The sequence below is a fragment of the Lithobates pipiens genome, unplaced genomic scaffold, assembly GCF_037356315.1.
Source record: "Lithobates pipiens isolate NorthernLeopardFrog02 unplaced genomic scaffold, aLitPip1_a1.2 Scaffold_18, whole genome shotgun sequence".
Classification (NCBI taxonomy): domain Eukaryota; kingdom Metazoa; phylum Chordata; class Amphibia; order Anura; family Ranidae; genus Lithobates; species Lithobates pipiens.
Window position 1 is genome coordinate 125,468,029 of NW_027507758.1, and position 12,082 is coordinate 125,480,110.

The following is a 12,082-nucleotide window of genomic DNA, read 5'->3' on the forward strand; positions in this document are numbered from 1 at the left end:
CAGCGTGAGCCAATGGCTGCGCTGCTATCCATCCACTCCAGCCAATCAGCGGCCAGGCTGAGCAGTGAAGAGGACGGCGGGGGCGAGCGCGGGATTTTCGAGGGGTCAGGTAAGTAAAACGGGGGGGGGGGGCTGGGTGTAGTGCCAGATGTTTTTTCACCATAATGCATAGAATGCATTAAGGTGAAAAAATGTACCTTTACAACCACTTTAAGTTCTCTGTGGAAGGCCTGCTTTACGTAATGACAAAGTTATCATTGGCTAAAAGCAGACTTGTAACCTTTGCTGTGGTCCATAGTGGGGTACAAGAGTTAGTAGAACTGTACTGAGTACTGACTGATATTTATTTCAAATGTAGACCTAAATGTGGCAGTTTCCGGTCTGTAGCATTATGGTTGTCACATGACCAAGGTCTCTGCGCCCTCCAATCGCTAGGAGAACGGTCACGTGGTTTGAGTGGAGTCACCTGACCGTAACGTCAGCCAGGTCCTCGTGCTTGTTCGGAGCGCTAAAGTGAATTTGCCCTTCAGCGCCAAGGAGCTATGGCGATGGAGAAGCTCGTCCGCTTTCTCCGATTGGTAAGTCCAAAGGGGACGAAAAAGAACTGGACACCAGAAGAAAAATGGAGAGTCCGGCTATCGATGATCTACGCCGGGAGCTCCTGGTTTGCGGTCGCCTGCATCGCTTACATTCACTTCACTAATAAGAAAAAGGAAAGCTCGCCGAAAGGTGAGGCAAGATAGCGCCACCTAGTGTCTGAAAAGACGTATGACCTGCCTGTACACTCGGTTTCCTGAGCTCGTTTTAGTAGCTTGGAGCTGTTCTGAGGGCTGGGCACAGTCACGTGGTTAGACGACTTGCCCTTTTTTTAGTTGGTGGCAGTTGTCTTTTAAGGCCTCATTCACACCTGGCAAAGGTGAAACCATCGTTTTTTTGTGTTAAAGCCCCATGTAGCTGCCTATTCATTTAACCTCTTCTAGACCAGGTCTTTTTAATATATATTATTATTAAAAAAATTTTATTATTAAAGCAAAGGCTTAGCTTGCATAAAAAAAAAAATTGGTGGGTTTTGCATTTTTCTTCCTCGCTTTTTTGTCACTCGGTATTGCACAGCAGCTTTTCAAACGCAATTGATTTAGGAAAAATACTTTTAAATGCAAACTACATAATATAGCTTTGTTTTTGTAAAATACAAAAGATGCTGTTATTTCGTGTAAATAGATACGAAAGATTGACGCGTGCATTTGCCTTTGTGTGGGAGGACAGGGGTACTTTTAAGTTTTTTGTTTTCCTCCCCCTTTTTTTTTTTTTTTTTTAACACTGTTGCTTTAAAAAAAAAATGTTTTGATGTCTTTGTGACAGGTACTCTTTATGGAAAGATCTGGGGTCTATAGGGCCCCAAATCCCTCTTCTGCTTTTAAAAGCATTCAAAACACCAAGATATGCGTTTGAGTTTTTTAAAAATGGCGCTACTGACATCCGGGTAAGCTGGAAGTGATGTCAGGTCATTACTTCCGGGTTACCATAGTGGAGAGCCCATCAAAGCCGGTCCCAGCTTTTGTTAGGCTTCCAAAGCAAGCTGCAGAAGGTGGAGGGGTGAGACATCTCCTGTCGCTGCTTGTAAAGGCAATCCAGTGGCTATATAACTTCTGGGATTGCTTTTACGAGAGAGAGACGAAAGATGGTACCGAGGTGATCCCTGCAGCTGTAGGCATCACCCTGGTATAGCCACCTTAAGTCCAGCCACGTACGGGTACGTTGCTGGTTCGTAAGTGGTTAAAGGTGTTGTAAACGCTCAAGGTTTTTTTTTTTTTTCACCTTTTAATAAATTTTATGCTCCCTGCATGTTGGGCCTCTCTATGTGGCCAGGCTGTGTAAAAGGTTAAGAGGTAGTCAAGAAATTATCTGTGTAATTTATGCTGCAAGAACGCCTGTTAGCGCTCCCTGCATATCGGGCCACTGCATTTGGTCTGGCTGTATAAGGCCCCTTTCACACTGGGGCGGTGTGGGCGTTGGCAGTAAAGCGGCACTATTTTTAGCGCAGATTTTAGCGGCTAAAAAAGGGTTAAAAGCGCTGCTTTGCTGGTGGTATAGCTGCGCTGCCCCATTTATTTAATGGGCAGGAGCTGTGAATAAACTGATGCTGCTAGGAGGACCCCCCCCCTTTCCCCCCCCCCCCCCCTCTTCTCTACCGACCTGCTAGCGCACTGCTCCAGTATTTAAGGAGCCGCTTTTTTCAGGCGCTATTTTTAGCCATACTCAGGAGTAGTAGAATGTGTTTTGGGGTCTAACTTGTGCTGTGCATATGCTGTGTGTGAGAAATAACCCGCTAATATAACAATTTTGTGAAAAAAAAAAAAAGGGGGGGGGGGGGGGAAATCTTGATTTTTACATAGAATTGTGGGAAAAAAATAAAAATTTAACCACTTCAGCCCCGGAAGAATTTACCCTCTTCCTGACCAGAGCACTTTTTTGCGATTTGGCACTGCGTCGCTTTAACTGACAATTGGGCTGTTGTGTGACGTGGCTCCCAAACAAAATTGACATCCCCCCCCCCCCTTTATTTGTGGAAAAAAAAAAGAGCTTTCTTTTGCTGTTATTTGATCACCCCTGCGGTTTTTTATTTTTTGCGATATAAACAAAAAAAGTGTAAATTTTGAAAAAGACACTATTTTTTACATTTTGCTATAACAAATATCCCCCAAAAACATACTAAAAAAAAAAAAAATAAAAAGTTTTTCCTCAGTTTAGGCCAATACGTATTCTACATATTTTTGGTAAAAAATCGTGACTGCGACATTATGGTGGACACATCGGACATTTTTGGGACCATTGTCATTTATACAGCAATCAGTGCTATACAAATGCACTGATTCCTGTGTAAATGACACTGGCAGGGAAGGGGTTAATTGTGTCCTAGGGAGTGATTCTAACTGGGGGGGGTGGGTGGGCTACCACTGACATGACATCGATCAATGCTTCCGGTGACGGGGAGCAGTGGATCTCTGTCATGCCGCAGAACAGGTAAATGCCTTGTTTACATTTACATTGTTTCCCCGTTCTGCCTCTCCACACGGCAATCGCTGGCCGCCGGCGAACCTCAAGTTCCTGGGAACCGCGGGCACACCTGGGCTCCCGGTTGGTTGCAAATTTAGAGGGATGTACAGGTACGCCCATTTGCCTGCCTGTGCCATTCTGCCGACATACATCTGTGTGCTCACGGAATTTCATTGGTGCACACAATAACATGCAATATACATATTTATGTGTGCTTTTAAAGAGGAAGTAAACCCATCAGGGTTTACTTCCTCTTTTTTCCCTGCAAAGGCAAAGCATAATGGACTACTATGCATCGCATAGTAGCTCATTATGTGTCACTTACCTGACACAGGAGCCAGCGAAGTCGCCGCTGTCCCCTGTAGTCCGCCGCATCCATCTTGCTGGTGGCGTCTCGCAGCTCCGACGAATGACAGCGGCGAAGCCGCGATGACGTCACTCCCGCGCATGCGCACGGGAGTCGCGTCTCGCAGCTCCGCCGCTGCCATTCGGCGAAGCCGCGATGACGTCACTCCCGCGCATGCGCACGGGAGTCGACAAATTAGGCAGATCCATTCTTGGACTTGCCGCATTTAGTGCGCCTGCGCGCCGCTGTCTACGGCGCATGCGCCGTAGACAGCGGTGCCCATTTTCGGGCAAATATCTCCTAAACCATATAGGTTTAGGAGATATTGCTTGGACCTACAGGTAAGCCTTAATCTAGGCTTACCTGTAGGTCAAAGTGGTTTGAAAGGGTTTACTTCCTCTTTAAGGCTGATATGTCCACACAGCAACAAGTGACGTCACAGAGTACCATGCTGTTTGGTGGCCACCGTGCGCTTTTGTTAAATGCGTTTGCCATCATTTTAATAACGCATTAAAAACAAACTACTATACCATAATGGAATATGATTAATGAAAAATCTGTGCACTTTAAATATTGCTAATTTAAGAGCTGATGTGGCATTAATAGTAAGTAAAGAAATGTTTCAATCTTCCAAAACTGGAATTGTACTATGAATTTGATGTAAAAAGAAAAAAATGCTCTGAAATGCTCTGCGCCTTGGATGCACAGTGTTTTAAATATTTGAAATAGTGCATAAAAGTAGTGAAACTTAAAGTGGAGGGCCACCCTGGAAAAAAAAAAAAAAAAAAAAAAAATTACAAAAAAATCTAAAAAAAAAAAAAAATTTTTTTTTTTTTTTTTTTTTTTTTTTTTTTTCTTGCCTGTTGCTAGGCACATAATCCTAATCTTCCTTTCCTCCGTGCGGCGTCTTTTGGGTAATGGGTCGCGCTGCGTCCTGGGAACTGTGTGTTCCAGAACACAGCGCGTCCCATTCACAAAGCGCTGCGTGACTCGCGCATGCGCAGTAGGAAACGGGCAGTGAAAGCCGTAAGGCTCCACTGCCTGTTTCCCTTACAAGGAATGCCGACGCTGGGAGCCGAGGGACGGGTCGGCCTCTGGCGGCCGACATCGCGGGCGCCCTGGACAGGTAAGTGGGCTGATAAGTCAGCAGCTGCAGTGTTTGCAGCTGCTGACTTTTTTTTTTTTTAAACGGCCTCCGCTTTAAGGTTTTTTTTTTTAATATCACTGGATCGCAATGTGGCTCAGGTAAGTATTGGGGGGGGGGGGGGGGGGGTTGCTGCTGCGCGCACAAACAGTTTTTTTTTTTTTTTTTATCTTCATGCATGAAGGTTAAAAACCTTGAGCCTTTAGAACCACTTTTAAGATGATTGCTGCATTTAGAATGTAGTGCTAAGGTACAGAGTAATTGAAAAAAAATAAACCACGCCTATCAGAAGCCTACAAAATGTGATCTAGGGCTCTGGTTTTTGAATATCACAAAGAGATTGCATACAGTATAAAAAGTCCCAGTTTCTCAAAGCGTCTTTCAGGACAGCACCTGGAGAGAGCGTAGCTCCACCCAACTTACCAGCAAACACTGCAAATAATTCCTCTTAAGGCAGCCCCCTTCTACCATGTCCTCAGTTGTAGTATTTTTTTTTTTCCACCATAGTGGAAGCGCTATGAGAAACTGTGGGTGGGCTGCACTCTCTCCAGGCAGAGGTCCTGTGTGTGGGTGCATGGCTCACCTTATTTTTTTTTTATTTTTTCTTTCCAATATTGGATCTTGTGGTCCTCCTGGGCCATCCCAGCATCCTCCCCAGACGGGTGGGGGACACTCCGGAGCTCCTGCTTGGTGAGAGCTCGGGCCAGCCGGGAGAGTCTACCCCCCTTCCTGGAGCAGGAGCGGGGCTTCCCAGGTCTCCGTTTGTTTGCGGGTTTGGGTGGCAGGTGACATCATTTTCAGAAGTGGGGAGAACTTCCAGCCATGTACACTGCTTCCGTTTTGGCCTGTGGAATGCAGGAAGGTGGGGGGGCCCGGCCCTGGCTGGTGTAGACTTCCGGTCCTCCCTCCACGCCTCCTTTTTTTTTTTTTTTCGGGTGGAGTTCTGGATTGGGGGGGGGGGGGGGGGAGGTGTAGGATAATGCTTTCATCCTAATGGGCTGCCTTTCTGTTCTTAATTACAGAAAGCATGAGAAAAAACAAAGCATACCCTGCCTCTTCTAAGAAAAGGTGCCCTTCCTGCAAAGTGTTCCTTAAAGCGGTTTTGTACAGAAAATTGCAAGTTCATCTTATTCAAATGGCTTTGGAACATAGATGCAGTTATGACCATTGAAATAAAATAATATGCAGTATTTACCTTTTTTATTTTTAATGTTTATGCCGACTTCCGGCTCTCCTCCCGTGGGAGTAGGCGTGTTTATCGGCTTCGCAATGGTCCCTGGGAACTTTTTTAGCTATTTCCCAGGAATCAGTGGGGGACACAGTCATGCCAAAATCTCGTGAGATTTCGGAAGGAGGACGCCGGTCATGTCACGAGGGCATGTCCGAAATTGCCATTTTGAAAGTGGGCAGGCAGCTCTATCTGCCATTACCACTATAGAACATGAGGCAAGAGGAAGGAAGACAGAGGACACTCAATGAGCATGTGCGAGATGGAGTGGTGGATGCTGGGAGCTCAGCATCATCGCATCCAGGAAGTAAATGCCTGTGGGCTTCAAACGCCCACAGTGAAAATGGAAACCGCCGGACTGCTTTTTTAAAGTTTTTCCTTAGCAATGAAATCGTCACGCCGGGGGTTAAAAAGACGCCGATCGTGACTGCAAAGACACCGTAGGAATCGCCCACCAGTGACACGGGTAAAAAAAAAAAAAACAGCAGCGGAATCCCGCTTTAAGGACAGCTGGACCAAGACCTGGGCAAGGACTGTATAGTGTACCTAGTGAGCAGGGAAAAGTAAAGCAGCCACAAAGCTCAGAGCTTTTAGTCTCCTTACAGAAGGAACGCACCGATACTTTGCAATCATTCTTCTCCTTTTTGAACAAACACCCGGCACTCCAATCATGGAGTCAAGCCAGACCATCCAGTCCTCTGCCATCCACTTCCAGGGAGTACAGTAATTCAGGAGGAAGCCGCAAGCAAGGCTATTTCATCCAAAGCCTCAGGGGATGAGGATAAGGAGGTGTCCAGAGAGAAGAGCGTCTAGATATGTTATCTTTGGAGGAATTGGATGAATTGGGACCATTCATACCACTCTTAGCACTCAGGAAGATAAAGTTGATCTTTCATCTCCTGACAGAGTCCTGACCTCAAGAAGAATGGTCACACATTCCCATAGACACACTCCTAAACCTTATGGACAGTCTTCCCAGAAGAGTTGAAGCTCTTATAGCTGCAAAGGGTGGGCCAACTCAATATTGAATCTTGCAGACTAAGATTGGGATGCCATTAAATTTCATGTGCATGTAAAGGCAGGTGCCCCAATAGTTTTTGGTAGTGTATATGGTGATTGTTAATCCATGTGGGGCACACAAAGCACTGGTGTAGAGTATGGTGTTATGCTTATAAAGAGCATGGACACTTTTTATATTGTATCATCACATTGGGACTGTAATATTGGCCCTTTTTATATTATATGCAATCTTTTAATTTGCGATATTCAATCAGAGCCATATATCGCATTGTATATGTCAGGGGTTGACAAATTTGCTTGGAATCTAGGAGCCAGCTAAAAAAGTTAGGAGCCAGGTCCGTGACGGCGATCTGGACCTGTCCCTGGCCTGACATGGAGACGAGTGAGGGGAAGATAGCCCCCAGCCCCTCACCTGTCTCCAAGTCATTGCCCATAGCTCTTAGAGGGACATTTTATTTATTTTTTTCAAATGACAAATTTTTTTTAAATTGCATTTTAGTGTAAATATGAGATGTGAGGTCTCTCTGACCCCAGATCTCATATACAAGAGGACCTGTCATGCTTTTTTCTATTACAAGGGATTTTTACATTCCTTGTAATAGGAATAAAAGTGACACACTTTTTTTTTTTTTTTTTTTTTAAAGAACAGTGAAAAAAATTAAAAATAAAAGTTAAAATAAAAAAAAAATCTTTTAAACGCGCCCTGTCCCGCCAAGCTTGCATGCAGAAGCGAACGCATATATGAAAGCGGTGTTCAAATCACACATGTGAGGTATCGCTGCGATCGGTAGAGTGAGAGCAATAATTCTAGCCCCAGACCTCCTCTAACTTAAAAAGTGCAACCTGTAGAATTTTTTAAATGTCGCCTATGGAGATATTAAAGGGTAAAAGTTTGTCGCCATTCCATGAGCGGGCGCAATTTTGAAGCATGACATGTTTGGTATCGATTTACTCGACGCAACATTATCTTTCACAATATTAAAAAAAATTGGGCTAACTTTACTGTTGTCTTATTTTTTATTTTTTTTTTATTAAATACATTTCCCCAAAAAAGTGCGCTTGTAAGTCCGCTGTGCAAATCCGGTGTGACAGACAGTATTGCAACGACCACCATTTTATTCTTTAGGGTGTTAGAATAAAATATATATATATATATATATATATATATATATATATATATATATATATATATATATATATATATATATATATATATATATATATATATATATATATATATATATATATATATTTTTAGGGGTTCTGAGTAAAGGGAAGGAAGATAGGCTGGCAGGCAGGGAAAATTAGCATTGCATCCATTAGCATTGCTGGTTGTAATTCCAACGGCCACCACAAGAGGGCGCCAGATTCCAGAAGGAACCATAGGATCGTAGAAGGCCTCAAAGCCGGGGGCTAAATTACCGGCCGCCGGCGGCGCGGCCCGACGCGATCGCGCCGGTTCGCTAATTCTAGTCGCAAATGCGACCTGGCGCCCGGGTTTTGTCGAGCCCTGGTATATGTACTATGAAACAGTACCCACTTCATTTAAAGTCCCAGGGCGAATCCTTTGTTGTTTGTTATATATTACAGCACGGAAACAGTACCCACTTCATTTAAAGTCCCAGGGCGAATCCTTTGTTGTTTGTTGTATATGTTTGTTATGCATTTATTTATTTTTTTCAATTTATGAATATGATGTGTCCAAAACAATTCACATCAAGGATAAATAACCTAAATACATGATGGCCAGTGGAAATCGGGAATGGTGGCAGCTCTATAAAAGTCTGCACAGAGGAGTGAAACTATCCTGTCATCAGATTTCTCATCCATACGTTCCTTTTCAGAGGGAATATTGGTTGGGCCAAAATTACATATTTTTTTTTCTCAATATATGGGCTGGCTATTTGGCAAATTTACACGTATTGCCCTTTTTTCCTGTATTTCTTTGTGGGACGCCAGGTCTTTACTCATCCCCTGAAATTGAGTCTTTCCTCAAGAGATGTTCTGCAACTTAAAATATCTGAGAAAAACTTAATAGGGAAGGAAAAATTGCCTTTGAGAAAAGTAGGGATGCACTGAAATTTTGGCCTCCGAAACATACCGGGCGAAAATGTCATTTTTGGCAAAATGACGAAAAGGAAATCATGCTGATAACTGCGCTGAAAATGGGGCAGGGCCCCGCCCCTGGTGCCACCTAGTACGGGGGTGTCGTTGTGGAGCGTCCCTGTCCAGCCGCAGTCCAGTCCTCTCCTCCCCTCCCTCCAGGACGAGGTGGCTGAAAGCAAAACAGTGCTCTATCTATGGGGGAAAGCTGTCAGCACACCGCATTAAGCAGCAGCTTGTCGGTATGATCAGTGGGAGGCAGATTATCGGTGTGCAGCACCAAGGAGGTTAAGAGTGCAGGCCTTTTTGTTTGACATGCTGTTAGAAACAGTGAGATCAGGCTCACTGTCTTTAACAGCATATCAAACAACAAGTCCTGCACTCTTAATCCCCGCAGTGCTGCACACCGATAATGTTCCTCCTGCTGATCATACCGACAAGCTGCTCCTTAATGCGGTGTGCTGATGGCTTTCCTTCATAGACCACTGTTCTTGGGTTTGCATGGCTAACACTGCCCTGTCCTGATCCTGTCTGACATACAAAGGCAGGCTGCATGATGGGCACTGGTGAGGCACAGGCAGGCTGCAAATGATGGGCACTGGTAGGCTGCATTTAAATTAAGTTGGGGAGGCTGCATTGATCTCCTGTACCGCATCCGCAGTCTCTGGCCATCGCCTGTACCCGCGTCCAGTCTCCCATGTCCACCCCCACGCTTTCGAGTGCTGGGACGTGGAGGGGGCAGGAGTGGCTTGCTCAGCTTCTCAGTGGATCACTGAGTGACTGAGCTAGCTGCCAGTCCAGGCTTCTGAGCAAATACAGAGCGTATGGTTGGGATCTTTCCAGAGTCTGGACCGGCTCTGTGACGTCAGCTGACAGAGGCTGAAAACAGATCACAGGATTGCAGAACAAACTGTACTCCTGCAATCCATAGGTACAGCCAAAATAGCTTTGGCTATACTTCTCCTTTTTAAAAAGCTGTGCCTGTGGAAAATGCAGATATCCCTACCTTTTGGAATCTGAACTTGAATTTTTTATTTTTATTTTTTCTCAACTTGCATTGGTTCAGGTTACATATATCTAATTCCTCATATATCCCATCCAGAGGGCCACTGGGGATGCAGGAATACATTGTATTAGCCTTTTGTTACATACAGTCAGTGCAGGTTTATTCTGGGTGCCTCTCAAAGGGCTTGTCCTCTGTAAATAGAACACGGGATCACTTGCTTAGCACCGCCACCATTCAGAAAATTTTTTGTATTCCATTAGGAGGTGTTCTCTGATTTGATGAGGTGGATATCATGACGTTATCTGTCCCGCCTCTTCATCTTGTCCACTGAGAGAATCTGACATTTTTTAGAGTTTTTAAGTGGGAAAAAAAAAATCTAGTAACTGTACTTAATATTGCAAAATCTTTTATATTTAAATTTTTTCTCTTTGCAGATCCAGAAATTTTAAAAGATATAGCTGATGTGGATGATGATGAACTTTTAGTCGAACAGCATGACGTATATTTGGCGACCTATACCAGAACGCAAGCCTCTCTACCTTTAAGCACCGGGATTTCTCAATTTTTTGATCTAGGTTTAAAAAAACGTGAAAATACTTCACCAGAAAAATAATATCCTGTATAAAATCCTGTTAATAATTATACATATGAATGTGGTCCTTTTATTTTTCTGTTTCATAAATGGAAAATGTATATGTATTTTTATAGAAGGGGTTTTTTTTTTTTTTTCTGGTTTAAATATATTTTTATTCTAAGTATTCAGGACAAAGCCACGATGTAACAATATAACAAAATAATAATTTACAGAGCTGATTTCATCATTTAAAATTGGTGAAAAAATCCATGTAATTTATGATAAAGCATTCAATAAATATCGTGATCACATGAAGTCCTCCCAACAGTGGCGGGTGGTGCTCAAATTTTTTTTTTTGGGGGTGGGGGCAGACAAACTGAAAAAATATAAAAAAAAAAAAAAAAAAAGTACCAGTTACATATAGGTAGCTGTCTTTCTGGGAAATCTTCCAGGGTGGCACATCTGAGAGATGAGAGGCTCCTTCCTACAGGAAACACAATCAATCGACAGCTATTTTAAGTCCCCCCCCCTTCCCCTTGATCCTCAGTTTGTAGAGAAGTAACTCCTGAACCCCAGTTCACAAGGAAAAAAATCATTCCTCATAGGCACTCACCTTCTAGTGTTCTACAAATTTTCCCTCCTGCAACGGGCGGGAAGTAGGCCTGCCGTCCTGGTCACTGGGACTGTGACATCATCCGGTGACCCTACCCCTTGTCCCTATATAAGTCGCCGTGCAACACGTCCCTGGAAGAAGTCGTCTGGCGAGGAGGGGTACATTGTACCCCATACTCATTCACATAGGGAAGGAGGCTCCCGGATTCCGATAAGCCCCCCGCCCGCAGATCCCAACAACCAACGGCCAGGGTTGTCGGGAAGAGGCCCTTGTCCTCATCAACATGGGGACAAGGTGCTTTGGGGTGGGGGGGCACACCCCCATGTTGAGGGCACGTGGCCTGGTACTGCTCAGGAGAGGGGGGGCGCTCGCTCGTCCCCACCCCCTTTCCTAACCAGCAGGGTGCTCGGATAAGGGTCTGATATGGACTTTGGGACGTTTTTTCGGCGTAGGACTTCCCCTTTAAGTCCATACCAGGTGATGGGGCTAGCAAGGTGTCAATTTCGTCCATGGAGGAGGCGACATTGACTTCCTTCGCTAGTCCCGTCTACCTGGAGCCACGACAATTAAATGGACTTTCCTCCGTGTGTGGACAAGTCCGTTCATTTCAAAAGTCCGGCGGACTCCTGCCATAATCTGCCAGGTTGTCCGCCGGAAAAGTCCGGTCGTGTGTGAGCAGGTCGGTCATTCAGAAAGTCTGGTGGACCTCAGCTGCAAAGTGCGGCGGGTGTTCTGCCAGACTAGGTCCACCGTACTAAGTCTGCCAGATAGTCCGATTGTGTGTACGTGGCATTAGAACCACTAGAACAGGGATATGCAATTAGCAGACCTCCAGCTGTTGCAGAACTACAAGTCCCATGAGGCATAGTAAGACTCTGACAGCTACAAGCATGACACCCAGAGGCATGATGGGACTTGTAGTTTTGCAACAGCTGGAGGTCCACTAATTGCAAATCCCTGCACTAGAAAGATAAATCGGAGACCTGTGCTG

General features: G+C 44.7%; 1 long non-coding RNA gene across 1 annotated transcript; it reads left to right on the forward strand.

The window, feature by feature from the left end:
• The first annotated feature begins 421 nt into the window (after positions 1–421).
• LOC143987401 (uncharacterized) lies at positions 422–10,548 on the forward strand. The gene is made up of 2 exons (XR_013276643.1): positions 422–729; positions 10,339–10,548. It is a non-coding gene; the product is annotated as an uncharacterized LOC143987401 (long non-coding RNA).
• The last annotated feature ends 1,534 nt before the right edge of the window (positions 10,549–12,082 follow it).